Source organism: Anolis sagrei, chromosome 4 (assembly GCF_037176765.1).
Source record: "Anolis sagrei isolate rAnoSag1 chromosome 4, rAnoSag1.mat, whole genome shotgun sequence".
NCBI classification, from domain to species: Eukaryota; Metazoa; Chordata; class Lepidosauria; order Squamata; family Dactyloidae; genus Anolis; species Anolis sagrei.
Window position 1 is genome coordinate 6,396,984 of NC_090024.1, and position 25,034 is coordinate 6,422,017.

Below are 25,034 nucleotides of genomic sequence, written 5' to 3' on the forward strand. Positions count from 1 at the left end.
TGAATACTGCCTCATTCTGGGATCCCATCAACACTGGGCTTTCTTCAGATATAACAAATGCAAAAAGGGGATGTAGAGAAGGATTTACGTTCCCAAGGGTTTTCATCGTTGCCTGGCTTTATCTGTTGTCGTTCCTCTCTACCAGAGCAACGCAAGGTGTGTTTATGATGCCTCACTGTCACTGTTGTGTCTTTGAATTTGCACAAAGTGATTTCAAAGTATTGTTTTAGAGGGAAGGGAAAAGCATCACCCAGTTCTTGGTTTCATGTTAGAGCAACCATAGCTAAATAGCAGAGTATATGTTCTGTGGGTAGCAGGAGATTTGTTTGGTTCCTTTACATTTTCAAATAGGGATGGGAAAGACTTCTTGTTTGCAATACTTGGGCCACCATCTCCCTCCATGTTGCTCTCAAGATGTTGTTAGACTGCAACCCCAGCCAGCATGACCAGTGGTCAGATATGATAGTTCCTAAAGCAAATATCTGGAGGGCACTTCAGTGGGGATGGGTGCACTGGAATGGAAATCACGGATGGGAAGAGTGTTGCCCACCAGGCACATTTGGCATCTAAAGCACAACCTGGGGATCACAACCAGACACAGTGAAGACATAGAATCAAAGAATTAAAGAGTTGGAAGAGACCTCATGGGACATCCAGTCCAACCCCATTCTGCCAAGAAGCAGGAATATTGCATTCAAAGCACCCCTGACAGATGGCCATCCAGCCTCTGTTTAAAAGCCTCCAAAGAAGGAGCCTCCACCACACTCCGGGGCAGAGAGTTCCACTGCTGAACGGCTCTCACAGTCAGAAAGCTCTTCCTCATGTTCAGATGGAATCTCCTTTCTTGTAGTTTGAAGCCATTGTTTCGTGTCCTAGTCTCCATGGAAGCAGAAAACAAGCTTGCTCCCTCCTCCCTGTGGCTTCCTTTCACATATTTATACATGACTATCATATCTCCTCTCATCCTTCTCTTCTTCAGGCTAAACATGCCCAGATCCTTAAGCCGCTCCTTATAGGGCTTGTTTTCCAGACCCTTGATCATTTTAGTCGCCCTCCTCTGGACATATTCCAGCTTGTCAATATCTCTCTTGAATCTTCCCATGCGCTATGCTACTCTATTGCTGAGTATGCATGCCCAGTGTGGAACGCACCTCACCATGCTAAAACAGTGGATGTGGCTCTTAATGAGACGTGCCGCATTATCACAGGATGTCTGTGCCCTATACCACTAGAGACATTACACCACCTGACATCCGGTGGGAAGTAGCAGCCTGCAATGAAAGGACCAAGGCAGGGACATCTCTGGCCCATCTTCTGTTTACTTACTTATATACTTAGGTGATCTCTCGTTGGCCGATTAGGATAGTCTTCCAGGATCAGTATTCTTGTGGGTCCGTAGGTGACTGTGGAGCCCTATTTTTGACCTGCATCTTCTTCCTCAGTGAGGGCATTGGTTTCCAGGTGGAAGGTGGTCTCAGTTGGGGTTGGCTTGATGCACCTTCCTCTTGGCACGTTTCTCTCTTTCACCCTCCATTCGTGCCTCTTCAAATTCTGCAGCACTGCTGGTCACAGCTGACCTCCAGCTGGAGCGCTCAAGCGCCAGGGCTTCCCAGTTCTCAGTGTCTATGCCACAGTTTTGAGGGTTTGCTTTGAGCCCATCTTTAAATCTCTTTTCCTGTCCACCAACATTCCGTTTTCCGTTCTTGAGTTCTGAGTAGAGCAACTGCTTTGGGAGACAGTGATCGGGTATCCGGACAACATGGCCGGCCCAACGGAGTTGATGTTGGAGGACCATTGCTTCAATGCTGGTGGTCTTTGCTTCTTCCAGCACACTGACGTTTGTCTGCTTGTCTTCCCAAGAGATTTGCAGGATTTTTCGGAGGCAGCACTGATGGAATCGTTCCAGGATTTGCATGTGATGTCTGTAGACAGTCAACGTCTCGCCGGCATATAGCAACGTTGGGAGGACAATAGCTTTATAAACAAGCCCCTTGGTATTCCTACGGATGTCCCGGTCCTCAAACACTCTCTGCTTCATTTGGAAAAATGCTGCACTTGCTGAGCTCAGGCAGTGTTGCATTTCGGTGTCGATGTTGACTTTGATGGAGAGGTGGCTGCCAAGGTAGCGGAAATGGTCAACATTTTCTAATGTTACACCATTAAGCTGTACCGCTGGCATTGGAAAGGGGTTGGATGGTGACTGCTGCACTTTGGTTTTCTCGATGTTCAATGAAAGGGTGAGCTTCTTGTATGCTTCTGCAAAGGTGTTTAGAGTGGCTTGTTTAGATATCAGCCAGCACACCAGCACCTTAAATCAAGAAATAGTTTTCTAAGATCTACAGAGATACTCTCAGAAACACCTCAGCAAGCAAGAGTCCAAAAGTGGCAGACTTAAACCTGGAACCTAAACCTATTACAATGCAGTCTGATCCCTCCCACATGCACAATGAAGGACTTTCTTATAGCAACACCAAATGAACCTCAAATGGCTCACCCTAACAACTATTTTTTCATCTCACATTCTCTCTTGCCTCACCTCAGTGACTTCTTTACCCTGAGGAGGGGAGAACTGCAGGGTATCTTCTGCCATGGTTCTCCTGTGAGCCCACTGGGCAAGAAAAGAGACGATGATTCTATGAAGAGATGAACACATACTTTAAATGAAAAATATAGCATATTATTCAATCATTATATCTGATATTTATTTCCTAGAAATTCATTTCTAAAAAACATATTCAAGTCTATATCCTCTTGTATTGGGAGTTTTGGGAGGAGAAGGTGAGAAGTTATATTTAAGCGAACACTGCATTGGACACTGTAATGTCCTTGAACTCATGATTTGAATAATTGGATAGTTCCATTTCACTTTTGCAGAACTTACTTTTTTAAATATTCTTGGGTATAAGATGGGAAGAATGTTTGAAATCATTAAAATGGTCCTCCAAAATCTAATGATGAAACAAGAAATACAATTTTCTGCACAGAAAATAATATAAAGGAATGTTTCCCATGAAGTAAATGTTGTGGCTGAAGACTTATTATTTTACAAAAAAATGGAAGTTGTTTTACAGTGAAAAATAGAATTTTTGGTGCAGGAAACAACAACGTCCAAACAACCTCATACAAATTTTGTGAAGAATAATTATGAACAGTCATTGAAAATTTTGAAAGGAACATTAACAATTAAATGCACCCCTACACACTGAGAAGTGATTGGTCTATCTATCTATTTATCTATGTGTAAAAGGTGATATTATTATTATTATTATTATTATTATTATTATTATTATTATCTTTATTTGTACCCCACTAGCATCTCCCGAAGGACTCGATGCGGCTTACAAAGGCCAAGGCCGCAAAACAAAGCATAACAAATATACAACTTAAAGCAAATCAAAACAGTTAAAACAATATCAAAACAACAAAACAGTAAAACAATATACCAAACACAATAAAACTGGGGCCGGGCCAAATGTAATGGGTACAGATTAAAAGTGCTGACGTGACAGGTGGTATGTCGGATTTTAGGGTAAGTGCAGTGTGCAAGCAATCTTAACTCCAAGTGGCTAGCTTCTGGTCAAAAGACATTTAGTATAATGCCAAGTTTTTAAAACTTTGCATTTTTAAAATACATGACAACTGTACCCTTGGTTTGTTTCTGATACAATAAATAAATAAAAATAAACAAATCAGCAAATGCTTGATTCTTATACCTATTTTTACATCTCTGTTCTTGGGGTCATGCAAAGATTTCTCAAGTAGAAAGTGGTTGCAAGTGGAAAAAGTTGAAGAAGCCTAGACCTGGTCTAGACATAAGGCAGGTTTCTTTGTTCCACTGAAGTGGAGACAGAAGTCTCTGCAGTGCATATGCATCTAGTTAATGGATTTTGAAAATGTGAAATCATTACTATTACAGTAGTGGAAGGGGATTCATGATTCCCGACACAGGATTCAGTGAGATGTTTTGGTGCCTGAAGTCCAGGATGCCTTGGGCTTTGCTTCTGAGAAGCATTGGAGCCCAGTGCCACTGCCTCCCCCCTTGGGCTCACATGGGCTATAAATCTGAAATGGGAACTTCTGCTTCGAGATTGATTGTTTGGAAGCAAAGTGACAGGTTTACAGCGTGTTAAGCAACGATTTGAGCGAACTGTGTCAGTGGCTTCTCAGAGCGCATCTGTCTAACCATCTTTTCTGCGTGCTCAAGACGGCTGAAAGAACGTCTGTTGTTGGAGCCCTTTATCACACTGGAGCCATATGGGTGCTTGGATGGCCCACGGTCTCTGGGTCAAGGATTGTTCGCTCTGAAGAGAATAATGCTAAGTCGCGATGCATCATCCACGTTACCATTCTGGGTAAATTTAGCAGTCCTTGTCAAAGTCTGTAAATCAGCTCTCTTTGCCCTGTTAAACAGATTCTGTTCTATTTAGGTCTGGTTGAGCTGTGAAACATCTCCTTCAAATGCTCACACAGGATCTCGTTCTTGGTCATGCGAACGATTCTGCATGGAATTCTTTGAAGTTTGATGAGTGAATATGGCAAGGAGAGGACAAGTTCACACGCAGTTACAGTAGGAAAGAAGTGATGAGTGGAGTGCTGCAGGGTTCCGTCCTGGGCCCGGTCCTGTTCAACATCTTTATTAATGACTTAGATGAAGGGTTAGAAGGCAGGATCATCAAGTTTACAGATGGCACCAAATTGGGAGGGAGAGCCAATACTCCAGAGGACAGGAGCAGAATTCAAAATGATCTTGGCAGACTAGAGAGAGGGGCCAAAACTAACAAAATGAAGTTCAACAGTGACAAATGCAAGATACTCCACTTGGGCAGAAAAAACGAAATGCAAAGATACAGAATGGGGGACAATGCCTGGCTCAAGAGAAGTATGTGTGAAAAAGATCTTGGAGTCCTCGTGGACAAGAAGTTAAACATGAGCCGACAATGTGATGTGGCGGCAAAAAAAGCCAATGGGATTTTTGGCTGCATCAAGAGGAGCCTAGTGTCTAGATCTAGGGAAGTCATGCTCCCCATGCTCTATTCCGCTTTGGTTAGACCACACCTGAAATATTGTGTCCAATTCTGGGCACCACAATTGAAGAGAAATATTGACAAGCTGGAATGTGTCCAGAGGAGCGTGACTCAAATGATCAAGGGTCTGGAGAACAAGCCCTATGAGGAGAGGCTTAAGGAGCTGGGCATGTTTAGCCTGAAGAAGAGAAGGCTAAGAGGAGATATGATAGCCGGAGCAAGCTTGTTTTCTGCTTCCCTGGAGACTAGGACGCAATGGAACAATGGCTTCAAACTACAAGAAAGGAGATTCATCTGAACATGAGGAAGAACTTCCTGACTGTGAGAGCCGTTCAGCAGTGGAACTCTCTGCCCCAGAGTGTGGTGGAGGCTCCTTCTTTGGAAGCTTTTAAACAGAGGCTGGATGGCCATCTGTCAGGGGTGATTTGAATGGAATATTCCTGCTTCTTGGCAGAATGGGATTGGACTGGATGGCCCATGAGGTCTCTTCCAACTCTTTGATTCTATGATTCTATGATTCTAGGAGAGCTGTAGTTAGAGTATTGGCTCAAGAGGCCAAGGTTTCTGGGTTGTTGTTGGTTTTTCGGGCTATATGGCCATTTTCTAGAGGCATTCTCTCCTGACGTTTCGCCTGCATCTATGGTAAGCATCCTCAGAGGTAGTGAGGTCATTACCTCTACCTGAGGACCTCACTACCTCTGAGGATGTTTGCCATAGATTCAGGCGAAACGTCAGGAAAGAATGCCTCTCGACCATGGCCATATAGCCCGAAAAAAACCTACAACAACCCAGTGATTCCGGCCATGAAAGCCTTCGACAATACATTGGCCAAGGTTTCGATTCACTCAGCCATGGAAGCCCACTAGGCAACGTTGGAGAAGTCAGCCTCAGAGGAATGTTGTGTCAAGCTTCCTCTGAAGAAATGTGGCTGAGAAGACCCTAAGAGAGGGCCACCACAATTCACCTCAAAGGCATAACAGCAAAGCAGCAATGGTGTTAGGGTTCAGATGAGAATGAGATATGCTGGAGATGGTTGAAGTCCAACAATTAGAAGTAAAAAGAGATGGCAGAGCAGCTGTCTCCTCCAAATTTCATGTTTGGTTCTTGAGACCACTGAGGTTTAGAATTGATAAAGAGTTTGTAGGGTGCAGCTGCTGCTAGGTCTGCTCCCAATTCACTAAAACTTTGGAATTTTGCAACTTGAAATTTGTTGCGCAGACAGTGATGGTCCCCAACGGCAATGTGGAGGCTGCCTATTGCGTCCTTAACAGGATCCTCACCATGGATGGGATAATCGACGAAGCCAGGCGGCAACCTTTTGAGCTTGGTGTGTCAAAATTTGCCAAAAACCTGAGCATAACTTGGGTGGAGTGTCACTTTGAGAAGAAAAAAAAACATAATTTTGCAATATTTATAGTTTAAATAAGAAAAATGTATACTCCATGCTGAGTTATGAAGTGAACAATGCTCAAACATACAGATGTTAAATTTGTAGAGCCTTTTACAAATTTAAGGATGGAATTAGATTGGTTCTTATAAGGTGTATTTCTTTGTATGTGCCCGCATGTGTCTGCGTGTCATCAAAAATAGCCATGAGTGTCAGTGCTGACACGCCTGTCATAGGTTCACCATCATGGTCATAGGGCTTGTTCTCCAGACCCTTGATCATTTTAGTGGCCCTCCTCTGGACACATTCCAGCTTGTCAATATCTCTCTTGAATTGTGGTGCCCAATTTCTTGTTCCTGGTGTCATTTTGGCTTCACACCATGAAAATAAACTCAGTCACTAGCATATATAGTACCAATGTATAGATGAGCTCCACTAAAGTATGCTGGTTTGAGTGTTGAACTAGGATACTTGGAAATCAAGGTTTGAATCCTTTCTTGTTTGTGGAAACCCATAGAGTGCCCTTGAGTGTCACACGCTCAGCCTCAGAGAAAGGCAGAGGCAACCCCTCTGTGAACAAAGTCTGCCATGAAAACCCCGGCAGAGTCTCATCATACGGTCACCACAAGTCAGAAATGATTTGAAGGCACACCAGCCTTGAAATGACTTGAAGGCAACAACAACAATGATATAGATAGCATTTGTCTTCTCTCCAGGCAGTTGTACCAGGTCACTGATGAAGTCCTTTGGACTGAAGATCCTTAGCAAAGCCAAAAGAGTGCATAAATTCGCATGTCTTGTTGGTCCAGGAGAAGAACTGGTCAAGAGTTTCTCAGAAACATAGGGATGAAATCTGCATTTGTTGCCTCTTTCCTTGTTGTCTCAGAAACGTTGCTAGAACAAACACAGCAAAGTTGTCCCAGTTTGTGTTTCCTGTGGAGGTGGTTCTGCACCGAAAGTGTTTGGTGCTGCCTGCTCTGTGACCTTCGAGTATTTTAGTGTAAACTGGCCCTATCTCTCTTACCTCTCAGGATTTCTCCCCCATCATGTAAAGCTTATCTGAGCTTTGCAAAGGAAGATGCAATGCAACCACTAACTAATCTCACTCTGGGCTGCAAAGACCCTTTCAAGCTCCATCAATAATCCCAGCCATTGCGAGGCTTGCTTAATGGTCTGTCCAACTTCTCCCCGGGGTTTGGGATCTCGAAAATGCTGCCCATTAATTTCCATCATGTTTAAATTTCCAGCATGGACTACAATGCCCTGGAGAGCCCAGAGTGGTTGGAATAGCATCGTGTGGTTAAGCAAATGCTCCCACGATTAAGGGAAGATGGCAGCCGGCTGGTCGTAACGGCCTTGTTGGAGCTTGTGTAATTTGTTTGAAAGTGGTTGAGGGATTTTGATCCCTGAGATACAACAGCGTCAACACAGTTGATGACCTCAAATCCACTGCAAACCCTATGGGTCTGTTTCAACGATTACAAGTTTATGTGATACCAGAAACAGTATGTTCTGTTGGCTTTTGGGCAGATTCACGGTGTGGTGCAAGATACAGCTTATTTGGTCTTGTGTAGTGTATAGATCTGTACATTCAGACTTTAGAGCACAGTGTTCTCTCACTGCTTCATGATTTGCTTTTAGCAGACTTGCAGTTTCACGGGTTTTTGAAAATATTAATAAAAATATTAAATACTATCCGTCCCCTGCCACGCGTTGCTGGTGATCTGGAAAATAAAGTAATTAGAAAGTATTGTCGAAGGCTTTCATGGCCGGATTCACTGGGTTGTTGTAGGTTTTTCCGGGCTATATGGCCATGTTCTAGAGGCATTTTCTCCTGACGTTTCGTCTGCATCTATGGCAAGCATCCTCAGAGGTAGTGAGGTCTCACTACCTCACTACCTCTGAGGATGCTTGCCATAGATGCAGGCGAAACGTCAGGAGAAAATGCCTCTAGAACATGGCCATATAATTAGAAAGTGTTGGTTTCTAATATATGTAATGTCTTGATGCTTGTGGGTAAATACTATTTCTTGCAGTTTCTTTGTCAGTGTTGATGTGGAGATAGTCTGGTTTGCCTACTCTGGAACATGCAACATATCATTGTCCTTCTTTAGGGATCCCTTCCATATCTAGGATACTATATCTGTATGTGTGTGAATGATATATATCTATATCTATGGCTGGATGGCTCTTTGTCAGGAGGGCTTTGATTAAGTTTTCTCGCCCTGGTGAAGGGAGTTGGGCTGGATGGCCTTAAGTATTTTCTGTTGGTCATGGGGGTTCAGTATGGAAGTTTGCCCCAATTCTGTCGTTGGTGAGGTTCAGAATGCTCTTTGATTGTAGGTGAACTATAAATCCCAGTAACTACAACTCCCAAAGTAAAGGTCTATTTCCCCCAAACTCCATCTGTATTCATATTTGGGCATATGGAATATTCATGCCAAGTTTGGTCCAGATCCATCATTGTTTGAGTCCACAGTGCTCTCTGAATGTAAGCGAACTACAACTCCCAAACTCAAGGTCAGTGCTCACCAAACCCTTCTAGTGTTTTCTGTTGGTCATGGGAGTCCTGTTATGCCACGTTTCGTTCAATTCCATCATTGGTGGAGTTCAGAATGCGTAGGTCACTATAAATCCCAGCAGCTACAAATCCCAAATAACAAAATCACCTTATTTCGAGTGATAGTCACAAGAAGGTGTCTTGTGGCCAAATTTGGCGGCAATTCGTCCAGTGGTTTGTGAGTTATGTTAATCCCACAAATGAACATTGCATTTCCATTTGGTCAACAGATGGTCTTTGGTGACCCGTCTGACACCCCCCTTGCGACCCGCTCAGGGGTCCTGACGAAGGTGAAAGCGCGAGGCGGGCGAGGGGGCTTTGCGTGAGGCCAGGCCTTGTGCCGAGGACCCATCGCCCGCCTCGCACCCACTCTGAATGGCGAAAGTGCGAGGTGGGTAAGGGGGCTTTGCGCATGGCCAGCCCTCGCCTGCCTCGTGCCTACGCCGGAGAGTGAGAGTGCGTGGCAGGCGAGGCGGGCTTTGCGAGAGGCCAGCCCTGGTGCGAAGGAGCCCTCGCCTGGCCCGCGCCCTTAGGGCAGGGCCAACGGAACCGGCCTCGCGACCCCTCCGAAATGGCCAGGTGACCCCCCTGGGGGTCGCGACCCCCAGGTTGAGAACCGCTGTCGTAAGTAGTGGTCCATGGATTGGGGCCTGTTTCTGAGTCATTGGCTACTGGTCTTTGGAAGAAACTGTTATAGTCAATGGGTGCAAATATGGATATCAATGCCTGGCGCGTGGGGTGAAGTGGGCATTTGCTTGTACAGATAGCCTGGAATGCCCTCTCTTACAGCATCATTACAAGAATGACAAAAATGTGTGAATTCATGCCTGTTTTCATTTAATATTACCATATGCTTCAGTGGCTTCTTTAAGACTTCAGTTGGCCCTTCATATTTGCAGATTGGACATTTGCTGAATGGATTATTCATGATTTGATTAAACCTTTCTCTAGAAATCTGTAGATCCTATCCAGTGGTCACCTTCCAATAGACGTTCTCCATAGAGTCATGCTGGGGGACCAAGAGATTCCTAGAGAAATGTTTTCAGAGATTTTTTTTAATAGCCATTTTTAAATTTGTTATTTTTCATTTTCTTGTTTGGGGTGTTGTGCCCCTCACCCTAGCACTATGCTCCTTTCTTTTTTTTTACTGCCGTCTCACTGTGTTCCTTGGGTTTAATATTAGCATTTGGGCAAAACATTTTGGGCAGGCAGCATAGAGAGACTTGCCAAAAATCCGAGGAGAGAGTATAACTGAGCATTAAAAATGCATTAGGCCATGTCATCGAAGAGACAGTTTGTTTTTCTTTGCGTATTTAATCGCTGGGATTTAAAGGCCTTTTGTTGAGCTGAGACTTCAAAATTATCTCGCAGCTCTCTAAGCCTCATATTAAGGAAAGAAAAAAAATATGGCAAAGCCTAGATTCAGGCTGTTTTTGTGGACTGCTGAAGAGAAGAACGGCGTTGGAGGAACGTGTGGAAGGAAGAACTTGACCTTCAGCCGTGAAGCCACATTGAAGCTTCATCAGCCTGATGCAGAAGGAGCTTGTCTGCACTCTTTCCTCCCTGGAGCCCGTTCTTTGCACATGCAAAATATGCCAATGCCATCAACAGCATCCCTTGAGATTCAGACAGGGTGAAGCTCTTCCTCTTGCTATGCTGGCTTCCCATTCATGTGAAGCACAAGACGTTGATATTTAATTCTGAACCTTCTCAACACTTTTGTCCCTTCCTCCCTTTTTCTTTGTTCTCTGGTGTACCCTTTGAAGAACAGAACACCAAAGATCGCTTAGGAAATTCTCTCATTAGCGAGGAAAACGGATTTTTCAAAAGCATGTGTATTCCAGGCAAAGCCTCTTTCTTAAAAAAAAGAATAACCAATAGGATTACAAGCTTGGTGGATCAGGGGAATGGTGTCGATGTAGTATATCTTGTTTTCAGAAAGATTTCTTGCTGAAAATTCAAAATGCAGGTTATGATCTTAAAGCCCTAAACACTTTGTGTCCAACCTATCTTTGAGATTGCACCTCTTTCTGTGAACTGGTGCAGGCTTTGAGATTGGCAGGGGAGACCCTTCTCTTGGTTCCACCACCATCTCAAACCTGGTTGGTGGGGATGAGAGAGGGCCTTCTCTTTGGTGCCCCCCGCCCTGGGCTCTGGATGTTGTGACTCAGCTGGAACCACAGGCACAGACTGATAGTTTTGTGACTCAGATGGGGTCTCAAAGTGACCCCGACGAGGCTGATGGGATTCAGATTCACAATCAGGTTCAAAATGTTTCTGTTGTAGACAAGTTCAGTTTCCCACAGCAGGGAATGATGTTTTTGATACTGAAACTAGCCAGGTGCAAATTGACTCAGAAAAGGAGGACAGTTCTCAGCCTGATAGTAAGCAAGAAGGCAACCAGGTTGACACTAACAAGCAGCCTGACCTTGATGAAATGGGAATCTTAGATCGGGCTAACCGCTTGGAATTCAGAGTTTGAAGGAGTGTGAGAATAACTAACAAGGAGGCCAGAGGCCAAAGAAATGCTTTCATGTATTACAAAGGGTATTAAGCAGTGTGTTTGAAAACAAACCTTTGTCAGAGCAACTTCTCGCTCAACCAAGCAACTTGTGCTCATTTGCCTGGATTATCCTATAGTTTCTGTGTCATGGTCTCGGGACTTTGTCATGTTCTCACGAGATTTTGTTTTGTTGGTGCCTTTTTGAATCATGCTTCATAGTGCTATGTTATATTGATCTTTTGGAACTTTATTTGCTTTTAAGAACTTTTATCTTTTACTTTTCAATAAACTACAAAGACTTCAATCCATGTGCAGTTTGGTGTTTTCAGCAAGGTGAATCTATTCTGAGGTGCGACACTGGAATACCCTCCCCGAAAAGATTAGATTAGCCCCTACTCTTCAGTCTTCCATTCCAACCTGAAAACATGGATGTTCAGTCAAGCCTTTGATCCTGAGTAGGCTGAATGGGTCCATATGAAGGTGACACTTGGCACCTTGTGAAGTCACGGCAGTTAGTTTTATCCATGGGTTCTTCATCCGTGGATTCATCCAACCATGTATTGAAAACATTAGGAAAAAAATTGGCTCTCATTTCACCATTTCATATAATGGGACACCATATTAGCAGAGTGTTATATCTGCTAGGACTTGAGCATCCGTGAATTTGGGTTTTCATGGAAGGTTCCTGGAAACAAACTTCTGCAGATACCAAGAGACATTCATTACACATCAGTTTTTAATTTTGTAGAATCTGCCATACCTTTCTCACCCAAGATTGCATGTTGTTGCCCTCAATTGTCACCCAGGTTTTTTATAAGGTTCGTTTGCTCAAAGACATGGACTTCAGGCATCAGAGATATTGCAGGAAACGTGACCAGATTGATGAGATAGCATTCCACAACTTACTCATCTGCTGATCTGTCTCTTTGTATTTCATTTCATGTCTGTGTTGCCCTTCTCCCAAAGTGGCCCTCAAAAGTAGCTCCCAGAGATAATCAATTAAAAAATACTCACAATAAAACGTCAAAAAACAATTAAAATCACCGGACCTTTGAGAATCTGTTGTCAATCAAACTCCTGACGTTTAGGAATCTGCTGTCGAAGTAAAACGCATGCGGCGTGGCTGATCAGACTGCATCTGTAAGGGAATTGCAACTCTTAAAACGAGGAGGGGGGCTTGATAGTGACACTGCATTAGCTCTATCAGTGCATATCGCTGGCTTTTATGGCACGATGATGGGAAGTTGTGCCGCTAATGGCTCGCAAGCAGGCCCAAATGGCCGCTCCAGGCGGATTGCCAGATTGCCATGAATTTAAGCAGCCATCAAACAGTCGCTTCCCAGCCTGCTGTTTTACCTTCGTGCCTTTGCGGAAATCCACCCCATTTTTTCCAATCCGTTCCTCTCCCATGAGAGGCTTTATGTAGCACTGGAGCCCTGTATGGGGCCTTGATTTATTTCTTTATTTGCTGTAGTGTTTATATAGCACGTTCATGTATTGCAATGCATTAAACGTCTTCCTCAGTTAATCCTTTATGGCCACTTCAAAAATTCTGACTCAGTGGAATGAAAACTGGAATAGATTCACATGTTGCTAGTCCTCACTTTTTTACTCGCCCGTCTGTCACATATTCTAAGATCTGATTCTAAAGCAATGGAGTGTTGGGGTTCAGCCTGCGTGTGAACCTGAACCTGATTCTCTGATTGCTGAACCTCAACCTGATTCTCTGATTGTATTTCCTGATGCTACTGAACATGTATTTTTACCTGATGGTAAAGAAAATGTTGATTCTGAGGTCAGTGGCTTGGAAAGTGAAACTGTTTCAGAGCCAAGCAGTGATAGCTCTCCAGAGGAGCTAACACCTGGCTTCCTTAATGACGATAGAAAAGGACAGATTTGGAAAAACAGGAGTGAATCGCAGAGTCTGCAAAGGTCAAGCAGATTAAGGGAAAAGGAAACACAGGCTTCAAAGCCTGGAGGCGTGTCACAAAATAGTTTCTTCAGTTTTAAGTGCCTCTCGCCAGGTTGTCTCGTTAGATCAGGCATTGTTTAGACTGAGGCATTACCTTTGCAGATTTCCCTGTTTCCGGTGGCCTACATCCCAAGAGGCTTCTAGTGCTCCAAGTACAGTTAGTGAATTGCTAACAGGTTCCAGGTTTTTACAGTGTTGCTTTTCGATGTTCACGGATATTCCTGACTGCTGAATTTTACTGTGGCTTTTTGACTTTGCATTTTCCTCTATTTTGTAACCATTTTTCACCAATAAAAAGGGATAGTTTTTTCCCACAGTAAAGTGTGGTGGATTGTTATCTTATGGTCTTGTTTCCTGCTATGGGTTGCAACAGTGAGTACAAGTGACTCTCCGCATTTTCAGGTTTGACTTGCAGATTTGCTTAAAATATTATCTTTCATTAAGTCCGCCAGTGCAACTCTGTGATCAGTGTCTAGCAGTAGTTGACCATGTTATGGGACCCAGAGTTTCCTAGAGAAGTTAAAAATTAATTGATTTGTAGTTTTCCAGTTTTCATAGAGGTTCGTACCCCATATTCCTGCAAACATGGAGGACTGATTTCATTGATTTGGAATTACTCTGTAGTTGTGCAATACTACGTCCATAGCAAATTACAGTGTTGTGAAACCAAATGCACAGTCCATACCTACATAGGCACCAATGAGCAGGCTTAACTCTATTCTTGCAGCTTGTCATACACCAGAGCAGGAACACTTCTGATCTTAAACACCACACCAGCTTGGTAAAATCAGCAAGCAGTTTATTGAAGAATATGAGTAGTCAAAGCAGTAAAATTTGCAAAAACAGTAAAGTTCCAAAACAAAGGTTAGTCCATGAGCTTCAAGGGAAAACAAGATCCATAGGTATAAAATTCCATGAAACAGGCACAAGAATCTATTCTATCCTAGTTATATATTTCATCTGGTCATGCTCAGCATTATTTTTTAAAATTTTAATTATTACATTTGGCCCAGCCATAGGTTTTTAAGCGTTGTCGTACTATTGTTAATGTTTACTGCTTGTTTTTTGTTTATGAGTTTCATTTTATTGTTTTGTATTGCTGTTGTTGTTTTTGCTGATGTATTGTGGGCTCGGACTCATGTAACCGCATCGAGTCCCTTGGGGAGATGGTAGCGGGGTACAAATAAAGTATTATTATTATTATTATTATTATTATTATTAAGAATCCATGAAACAGGGCAGCATGAAAAATCCAATACACAAATCAGGAGCTTGGCAAAAACTTGGTATATGAAACTAAAAACACTTGAGACCAAGACCGTCATAAAATTCCAACATTGACCCAACTGAGGCAACTCTTTCCCATGAATCAATATAAGGCTTTTCCAGATCTCAAAACCAAAAGGAAAGCATTTCTCTTGACCTTACCACCAGATAAAGGTTTTTTTAACCTCTCTTTTCCTTCAAATGAACTAATCTTCTTTGCGCCTGAGCACTCTGTCTCTGTTTACAAAAGCCTTGCCTTTTATCTATACTCTCATTAACTTGACTCTCATTAACTTCTGATCTGACAAATCATCTTCAGACAGTTGCTCTGAGAAAGACTGTGAAGGACCTCTCCCAGGAATGTGACCTTGTGAAACTTCCTGAGACAGCTCGGGCCCCTTGTCTGAGCTTAACTCAGGCCCAGGCAAACCCTCATCCCCATTGGCAAGAGACCCAGGCCCACCATCAGGAACATCATTCCCATTCCCATCATGAACATCAGACACAATCACAGGTAGTGTTGGAGCTCAGTCTGTGATTGTGTTTCACGATCAGGGTACTTTGGATGTGAGGAGTGATATCAGTGAGTTTCAAGATGAGTTTCAAGATGGCAATGGTTTGGTAAGTGATATTGATACAGATAATGACCAGGAGATCCCTGTTCAAAGTGTAGTTTCCCATGAGAATGTCCCTGAGGGGTGTGGGGATGATGGTGTGCTCTCTGAATTGTTACCAGAGAGTTCCCAGGATAGGGAACATGAAAACAACTTGTCATCTGGCCCAACTGCAGAAATTAAGGAGCAAATAGATAGATAAGAGATCAGTCAAAACAGGAGAGCCGAACAGTGGCTTCGTTGTTCTGCCAGGCTCTGAGAGAAAAAGATAAGAAATTCGTCTAAAGCGAAACCAGTTTCTGAGTGTTAGAGACATAGCTAATGAGGAGATAAAAGTCCCAAGTACAGGATATATAGTTAGATGAAGCATTGTTTGGAATCAAGTCAAGATCTCATCCTTGTTTCATGGAAGCTTTGCTTGGAAAATTCATGTTTTAAGTGCTTTTGTTTCATGGTTTTGATTCTTGGATTCATGTTCCCTGATATCTTGCATTTTGTTTGGGAAGTTTTGACTTTGTTTTATATGGCAGTATAGAAGGGGCCAGAGTATTCTAGCCCTGTGTCTGAAATGAGAGAATGCAAAGCCCTTTGCGCTGAAACATTTCTTTTTGGTGAAATGCAGGTGGCATATTCCCTCACTGATTCCTTCCACTGACATCTGTTCTAGCTTGCAGAGTTGGCTCCAGGCTCTCCTCCTTGGCCAAGGATATGCAGGCCTTTAAAGCCCCTGCATAGTCGCTGAATGAAAGCTGCTGCAATCAGCACTTAACATGGAGGAATCTGGATACCTTGAATAGCATCATTCCCAGTGCGCAGATTGCATGTTCCATCTCCCAGTGCTTTGCCTTTTCCTCCTTCCGGCACTGGATGAGCAAATGGATATTTGGTGTGGCTGCTTTGTGCTTAAAAGACACCAGGAGGGGATGAAAAGCCCCAAGACCTATCATTGGGACGGCAGCGTGAGGCTGGTGACAAAGTCTGTGCATTGTTCAGATAATTGCGCAGCTCACCTTCGGATGCAAAACGTGGGGCTGAATTTGCCTTGGCACACGGGGTGAAATAGTAGTAGAAGGTTTCTGGGGAAAGAAAAATGGTTGTTCCATGTGTCAGGGTTGTCAGAAGGCTGGATGATTCTCTGTGTCTTCTTAGTCATGGCGTGCTTGGATTTGAGAACAACAAACACCAGACTTGGGACCACAGGCTGGGTTGGATGAGCATTCTTGCATTTGAACCAATTGACAGGAGAACACCTGAAGAGGAAAAGAAATCACCTCACTACCTCTGAGGATGCTTGCCATAGATGCAGGCAAAACGTCAGGAGAAAATGCCTTTAGAACATGGCCATATAGCCTGAAAAAACCTACAACAACCCAAAGAAATCTTGGCTTGGAAGCACTTAGGACTCCAGTGGTGCACTTTGAGCCCTTGCACATTGGCACTGGTGCATTCCGGATATGATGGACAATCCTACCCTTGTTGTTCGAGTAGGATTGTCTTCCAAGATCAGTGTCCTGGTGGTGGGTCCGTAGGTGACTGTGGAGCTCTATTCTTGATTTGTATGTTCTCCCGCAGTGAGGGCATCGTTTTCCAGGTGGAAGGCAGTCCCGGTCAGGGTTCCTTTTGGCACATTTCTCTCTTTCGCCCTCCATTCGTGCCTCTTCAAATTCTACAGTACTGCTGGTCACAGCTGACCTCCAGCTGGAGCGTTCAAGGGCCAGGGCTTCCCAGTTCTCAGTGTCTATGCCAGAGTTTTTAAGGTTGCCTTTGATCCCATCTTTAAATTTCTTTTCCTGCCTACCAACAACCCATTTTTCGTTCTTGAGTTCAGAGTAGAGCAACAGCGGAGGTGATGGCGGAGGACCATTTTCTTGGTGGGTCTGTAGATAGTTTTTATGTTGTGTTTCCTCATCAGCTTCTCTATGTAGTCAGTGGTTCCCTTGATATATGGCAAGAACACTTTTCCTCTGGGTGGATCTTTGTCTTGACTCTCGCGGCTTGTTCTCGGTCTTGCCACTCTTCTGATGCCTGAGGTGGAGTCTCCATTGGCCTGGAGAGCCCGGTTTAGGTGGTTCAGTTCATCTTGGAGGAGGTGGGGTTCGCAGATTCTTTTTGCACCGTCTGCCAATGGTGCTTCTTTGTTGACTTGGGTGATGGTTGGAGTTTTTATGTAGATATCTATCTGTGTGTGTAGGTTTTCTGTCAACTGTATGACCCAATTGTTGATCTGGTTTGCGGATGACTAGGACATTTAGAAAAGGAGGTTTTCTTTCATTTTTTCCTCCCATGGTGAATTGGATCTTTGGGTGGATCCTGTTAAGATGGTCCAGGAACCTGTTTAGTTCTTCTTCTCCATGGCTCCAAATGGTCAAAATGTCACCATTTTCATTCATGAAAACGAACCTTAAAGGTTGCAGACAGATCTCTTTGCAAAGGGCTTGGATTGCCCTTGACCCACTCCTCTCTTTCTTGCTTCCATGGCTGCTGCAGACTAGACTGGAAGCGCCTCAGGGCAGGAACTTGCGTTGTCACAGAGCATAAAATCAGCTTTACACCTTGTTTGTGGTGTGTGTCCAGGTGTGGTGTGTGCCGTAAGGACTCTTTATAGCAAATCTGCATCTGAAATAAAGACAAGGGCCATCCAGTCAAATCAATCCATAAAATAATTGCCCAGGTTTTCTGAGTCCCTCTTCACCATTCTTATATATCCAGGTGAGCTAAATGAGGCCCCTCAGCCTGGTTTCTGTGACCCTTGAAACCCTCCAGACTTCTTAGAGTGCTTTTTCCTGGAAAAAGAGAAAGAGCATGAAAAGATAGAGATAGAATTGCTTCTCCTGGGAAACCTCGAGCAGCAGCAATTTGCCTATTAATTAGTTTGCAACTTCCCATTACTGTTGAATATGAAAAGATTATCCACCTTTTCTCAAAACCAGAAGTAATAGACTTCCTTTTAATAACACTAGGGAGTCCAGAGTCCAGTTGTCCATTTCTTTTATAAATTACTAGCCATCCCCTGCCATGCGTGTATATGTGTTTTCTCTGTGTATATGTATATGTATAAATTTGTGTATATGTGTATATATGTGTGTATGCATATATATGTGTGTGGTTTTGCGCATGCATTGTGATGTACTTTCATTTTTTGGCTTTTTAAGTATCTTCTGCTATGTTTTTCAGGGTTTTTATTAGTGATGGTCACTTGTTGTCCCGATAGGTGTATTGTATCTAAATTTGGTGTCAATTTGTCCAATGGTTTTTGAGTTATGTTAATCCACAAACAAACATTACATTGTATTGTCGAAGGCTTGCATGGCCGGGATCACTGGGTTGTTGTAGGTTTTTCCGGGCTATATGGCCATGTTCTGGAGGCAATTTTTCTCCTGACGTTTCGCCTGCATCTATGGCAAGCATCCTCAGAGGTAGTGAGGTCTGTGGTTTCCTCCTTTCTGTTGAAATTGTCCATTCTTGTGGATTTCAATGGCTTCTCTGTGCAGTCTGACATGGTGGTTGTGAGAGTGGTCCAGCACTTCTGTGAACACAGGCCATTGAATGCAAATCAAGGTGATCAGCTGAAACATTACCCTGGTCATTCCACAGATATATAAACCCATTTTTCCTACTTCCAACAGACCTCACTACCTCTGAGGATGCTTGCCATAGATGCAGGCGAAACGTCAGGAGAAAAATTGCCTCCAGAACATGGCCATATAGCCCGGAAAAACCTACAACAACCCAAACATTACATTTTTATTTATATAGACTAGCCGCCCCCTGTCAGGCGTTGCTGTGGCTCTTATCCACTTCGTAGCCCCTTTTTAAAAGGTTGGTTCTGCATCTCATGGTACCAGAGCGCAGTCTGTTCAGCACCTTCCAAGTCGCCCATTTTTCTATGTGCCCAGGAGGGAATCTCTCATTCAGTATCAGCCATGGGTTTAGGTTCTGGGTTTTAGCCTGCCACTTTTGGACTCTTGCTTGCTGAGGTGTTCCAGTGAGTGTCTCTGTAAATCTTCTTGATTTAAGTCGTTGGTGTACTGGCTGATATCCGAACAGGAGATGGGCCGGAGATGTCACTACCTTGGCTCTTTCCCTATTGGATGCTACTTCCAAGCCAATGTCAGTTGGTGCAATACCGACTAAACAGTGTAATTTCTCCAGTGGTGTAGGGCGCAGACACCCCGTAATAATGCAGCATGTCTCATTAAGAACCACATCTACTGTTTCAGTGTGGTGAGATGTGTTCCACACTGGGCATGCATACTCAGCAGCAGATTACCATAGCGCAAGGGCAGATGTCTTCGCTTGATCTGGTTGTGATCCCCAGGTAAAATATGCCCTTTTTTGGAATTTTCTTCTGAGTGGTTCTAACATGTGCTATAAATTACCGTATCCTCTCTGGGGATTTTCCAGGTCTTTCTAGGTGACTGTGTGGTAACATCTGGCAGAAGTCGGTCATTTCAGTAAGGCTCACTATTATCTACCAATTTCCTGTTTCCATGGTAAATTCAGGAACGTATTCCTCTTATTAAACGGGGTCATATTGTTCTCTTTTCTATCACTGTGATAGAAACATTCCTTTGTGTGGAATGCAGGCTGGCAAAAATCTGCCCATGCAGGCATCCAAGGAAGCACGCAAATTAGAGATGATATAGTAGGTAGAAGAAATAAGCAAAAATGAGAATCCAGTTGGAAAATCTGCAAATGCCACTAAAATGAATTTAATCTCCTGGATAGACTACTGCAGTGCGTTCGTTTTAGGGCTGCCCTTTACGCTAGTTCATACGTAGCACTTAGATTTTTTTTTTCATGTCAAGAGTGACTTGAGAAACTGCAAGTCCCTTCTGGTGTGAGAGCATTGGCTGTCTACAAGGTCATTGCCCATGGGACGCTCAGATATTTTAGTATCTAGTGGGGGGCTTCTCTCATGTCCCCGCATGAGAAGCTGGAGCTGACAAATGGGAGCTCACCTACTCCTCAGGTTCGAACCGCCGACCGTTTGGTCAGCAGTCCTGCCGGCAAAAGGGTCTAACCCATTGCACCATCGGGAGCTTCTAGCACTTAGATTGCGGACAGGACGATCCTATTAAAACCATGTGCCACCAGTTTTAAAGGAATCGGATTAGCACAGTGTAACGGTCGATATGTTCTGCTAGATTGTGAATCCCTTGTTCAGCTATGTCAACTCATTGGGCATATTGCAAGGCCAGGGCAAACCTCTGAGTAAATCGTGCCACAAACACCCTATTGTAGGGTTGCCGTAAGTTAGGAGTTGTCCAGCAAAGGATCGTTGCTTTGTCGCAGTGCTGGAGCTTGAGCGTCTCGATGATGCCATGAACTAATCTGGGATGGCGAACCAAGGTGAAAGAAGAAAGTGCAAAAGCTGGAGTACAGTTAAACATCAAAAAAAGCAAGATGATGGCAACCAGACTGGCAAACAGAGGGAGAAGATGTGGAAGCAGTGTCAGACTTTGTATTTTGAGGTGCAAAGATTATTGCAGACGCAGACTGCAGCCAGGAAATCTGAAGACAGGCATGTAGCCGGGGGGGGGGGGGGGGTTGAGGGGCTTCAGCCCGCCCCCGAAATTCTCATGGTGGTTCGCGAAAAGGCCTTACTGGTGCATTATTTAAACTGTTATGTTTATTCATATCATGATCTGATCACTATACTCAATATATCCCATATGCATGGGGGTATTGGGGTAATGATACAAAAGGTTTGCTAGGCTAGACCCTCTTTCACTCAGACTCACCCCCCCCCCCCGAAACTCAGCCCCCCCTGAAACCCCCCCTGAAATTTTTTTAGCCCCCCCCCCCCCCCCCGAAACGAAATCCTAGCTACGGGCCTGTCTGAAGATGTTTCCTTCTTGGGAGGAGAGCAATGGCCAATCTTGATAAAATAGAGTAGAGACATCACACTGGCTACAAAGGTCCGCATAGTTAAAGCAATGGTATTTCCCATAGTAACCTATTGATATGAGAGCTGGTGTTTTGAACTGTGGTGTTGCAGGAAAATTCTGAGAGTACCTTGGACCGCGAGAAGATCCAACCAGTCCATACTTCAGGAAGTAAAGCCCAACTGCTCATTGGAGGGAAGGATATTGGAGGCAAAGATGAAGTACTTTGGCCACATCATGAGAAGAAAGGAAAGCTTGGAGAAGAGAATGATGCTGGGGAAAATGGAAGGAAAAAGGAAGAGGGGCCGACCAAGGGCAAGATGGATGGATGGAATCCTTGAAGTGATTGGCTTGACTTTGAAGAAGCTGGGGGTGTTGACGGCCGACAGGGAGCTCTGGTGTGGGCTGATCCAGGAGATCACTGAGTCAGAAGTGACTGAACAAATAAACAACAACATGAGAACTGGACTGTAAGGAAGGCTGAGCGAAGGAAGAGAGACACTTTTGAACTATGGTGCTGGAGGAACATTCTGAGAGTGCCTTGGACCTCGAGAAGATCCAACCAGTCAATTCTCCAGGAAAGAAAGCCTGACTGCTCACTGGAGGAAAGGATATTGGAAGCAAAGATGAAGTCCTTTGGCCACATCATGAGAAGACAGGAAAACTTGGAGAAGAGAATGATGCTGAGGAAAAAGGAAGGGAAAAGGAAGAAGGGTTGACCAAGGGCAAAGTGGATGGATGGATGGTTCTTCTTACTGACTTAGGTTTTTATTTATTTATTTATTTATTTATTTATTTATTTATTTATTTATTTATTTTTGTCGCATCAAGAGCGACTTGAGAAATTGCAAGTTGCTTCTGGTGTGAGAGAATTGGCCGTCTGCAAGTACGTTGCCCAGGGGATGCCTGAATGATTTGATGTTTTTATCATCCTTGTGGGAGGCTTCTCTCATGTCCCCACATGAGGAGCTGGAGCTGATAGAGGGAACTCATCCGCCTCTCCCCGGATTCGAACCTGCTACCTGTCGGGCTTCAGTCCTGCCGGCACAGGGGTTTAACCCACTGCGCCACTGGGGGCTTCTACTGACTTAGGTGATCCCTCGTACTCTGAGGATGATGGTCCTCCAAGTGTAGTGTCTTGGCAGTGGTTTGGTAGGTGGCTGTGGAGCCCTACTCTTGATCTGCATGTTCTCCTACAGTGAGGACATCACTTTCCAGGTGGAAGGTGGTCCTGGTCAGGGTTGGCTTGATGCGCATTCCTCTTGGCACATTTCTTCCTTTCACACCTCTTCAAATTACGCAGCACTTCTGGTCACAGCTGACCTCCGGTTGAAGTGCTCAAGGGCCAGAGCTTCCCAGTTCTCGGTTGTTATGCCACAGTTTTTAAGGTTGGCTTTGAGCCCATCTTTCAATCTCTTTTCCTGCCCACCAACATTCCATTTTCCGTTCTTGAGTTCGGAGTAGAGCAACTGATTCAGGCATCTGGACGATGTGGCTGGTCCAGCGGAGTTGATGGCGGAGGACCATCGCTTCGATGCTTAAGGTTGGCTTTGAGCCCATCTTTACGAGTAAATCTGGATGGATAATATCCTTGAAGTGACTGACTTGACCTTGAAGGAGCTGGGGGTAGCCACGGCCCACAGGGAGTTCTGGCCTGGTCTGGTCCAGGAGGGCACCAAGAGTCAGAAGCAACTGAACGAATAAACAACAAGCAAGTTAGGAGTTAGCATGAAAGCACATAACAACAGCAAGTTTTTCCCCCTCCTTTCCCTAAAAACCTTTGTTGTTTGATTCCAAACCCCAAGCTTCCAAGAAGCATGCTAATGCCTCTTTCTCTTGACTGAGGAGAAATGAATGCCATTTGAATTATTAAAACAATATTAAAAAACATAATTCACGTCTTCACGCTCTTTTCCGAACCCTTTCATTAGGTGTATACTTTTGTGAAGAAAGGCAGCCGCCCTCCTTCCAAAATTAGAGCAGCGAGGCAGAATAATTGGATCAGCGCAAATGCCTGTAATTTGCATGGTTCTGGGAGCAGACACCCGTTTTCTTTAAGAGACAAAAGGCGCCAGGAAAGACTGTCAAGCGGAGGAGGGGGCTCCCTTCCATTTGGGGAGGGGGCTGGGAGCGCAGGAGCAAAAGTCCTGGACGGGACGCGGTGGCGCAATCTGCTTCCTCCTGTTTTAATCAAGATGACAGATTGAGCGGCAGATTCTGCTCCCAGCCGTCCCCTGCCATTGGGTCCTCTGCCCGGGCAGAGACACCGCGTGCCATAGAAACACTGCAGCAGTCACGAAGCATATGGGCAGCGGCATTGGCGGCAGAGGGCAGGTGCTCTCCAACACAGAACTCTGCTTTCCGCACAAAATCCTCGTCAGAGGGGGAAAATTCACTTCCTTCCTGTCCAGTTGCCTTTCCCAGCGAAGGAGGGCCATCAGACGTCTCTCTGTGCAGGATTTTATTATATTATTTTGAAATAAAATATTTATCTGTTGACCTTTATTGTGACATCTCAGGGCAGCCTGCAATATGCATATTTTAAGCACTTGCAGATTAAAACCAGAAGTCGTTTAGACAAGAGTAAAAACATATTAAACAAGGCAACAGTTAGAATCAACCTGGAGGGAAAGATACAAATGTCAAAACCTGAGAAAATGCAGGACAGGAAGAAGGAGGAGGAGGAGGAAAAGGAGAAAAATCGTAAGAAGTCTAGAAAGGGTGACATGGATCCTTATAATGCAGGACAACCTTTAAAACTGCTACTAAAGCTACTAGAGTTATCTGGAAAGTAAGGTTACAAGGCATGTAACTCTTGCTGGGAATTTTCTCAGGTGAAATTGGTATCACTGCTGTATAGTGGGAAGACGGCAGAAGCAAACGAGCAGTGCCAGTCGTCAGTAGCTCATCAACTGGCATTGTGGTGAAGGTTAGAGATGAGCGTCCTCATTCCGTTTATCTCCAAGTGTGAAGTTCATGCTGTAATATTGTTGTTCATTCATTCAGTATAGCGGGGAAGATGGCAGACGCGAACGAGCAGTGCCGGTTGTCAGTAGCTCATCAACTGGCGTTGTGGTGAAGGTTAGAGATGAGTGTCCTCATTCCGTTTCTCTCCAAGTGTGAAATTCACGCTGTAATATTGTTGTTCATTCATTCAGTATAGCGGGGAAGATGGCAGAAGCGAACAAGCAGTACCGGTTGTCAGTAGCTCATCAACTGGCGTTGTGGTGAAAGTTAGAGATTAGCGTCCTCATTCTGTCTCTCTCTAAGTGTGAAGTTCACGCTGTAATATTGTTGTTCATTCATTCAGTATAGCAGGGAAGACGGCAGAAGCAAACGAGCAGTGCCAGTCGTCAGTAGCTCATCAACTGGCGTTGTGGTGAAGGTTAGAGATGAGCGTCCTCATTCTGTTTCTCTCCAAGTGTGAAGTTCACACTGTCATGTTGTTGTTCATTCATTCATGACCTCATGAACCAGCCCATACTAGAGCTCCCTGTAGGCCGTCACCACCTCCAGCTCCTTCAAGGTCAATCCAGTCACTTCAAGGATGCCATCCATCCATCTTGTCCTTGGTCATCCCCTCTTCCTTTTTGTGAAGAAAGAGTTGGTCCAGGTTGGTTCATCAGGTGCTCTGCTATGGCTGACTTCTCTGGCTGAAGTAGTCTGCAGTGCCTTTCATGTTCCTTGATTCGTGTTTGGCCATTGCTGCATTTGGTGGTCCCTCTGTAGACTTGTCCATAGCTGCATGGTATATGGTAGACTCCTGCAGAAGTGAGAGGATCCCTCTTGTCCATTTGCTGAATGGAGCAGTTGTTGGATT

The 25,034-nt window shown here is 44.3% G+C and overlaps 1 protein-coding gene across 2 annotated transcripts in view; it reads left to right on the forward strand.

Moving 5' to 3' along the window:
- Nucleotides 1-25,034, forward strand: part of ARHGAP39 (Rho GTPase activating protein 39) — a 330,726-nt gene that overhangs the window by 117,504 nt on the left and 188,188 nt on the right. The window lies entirely within an intron of this gene.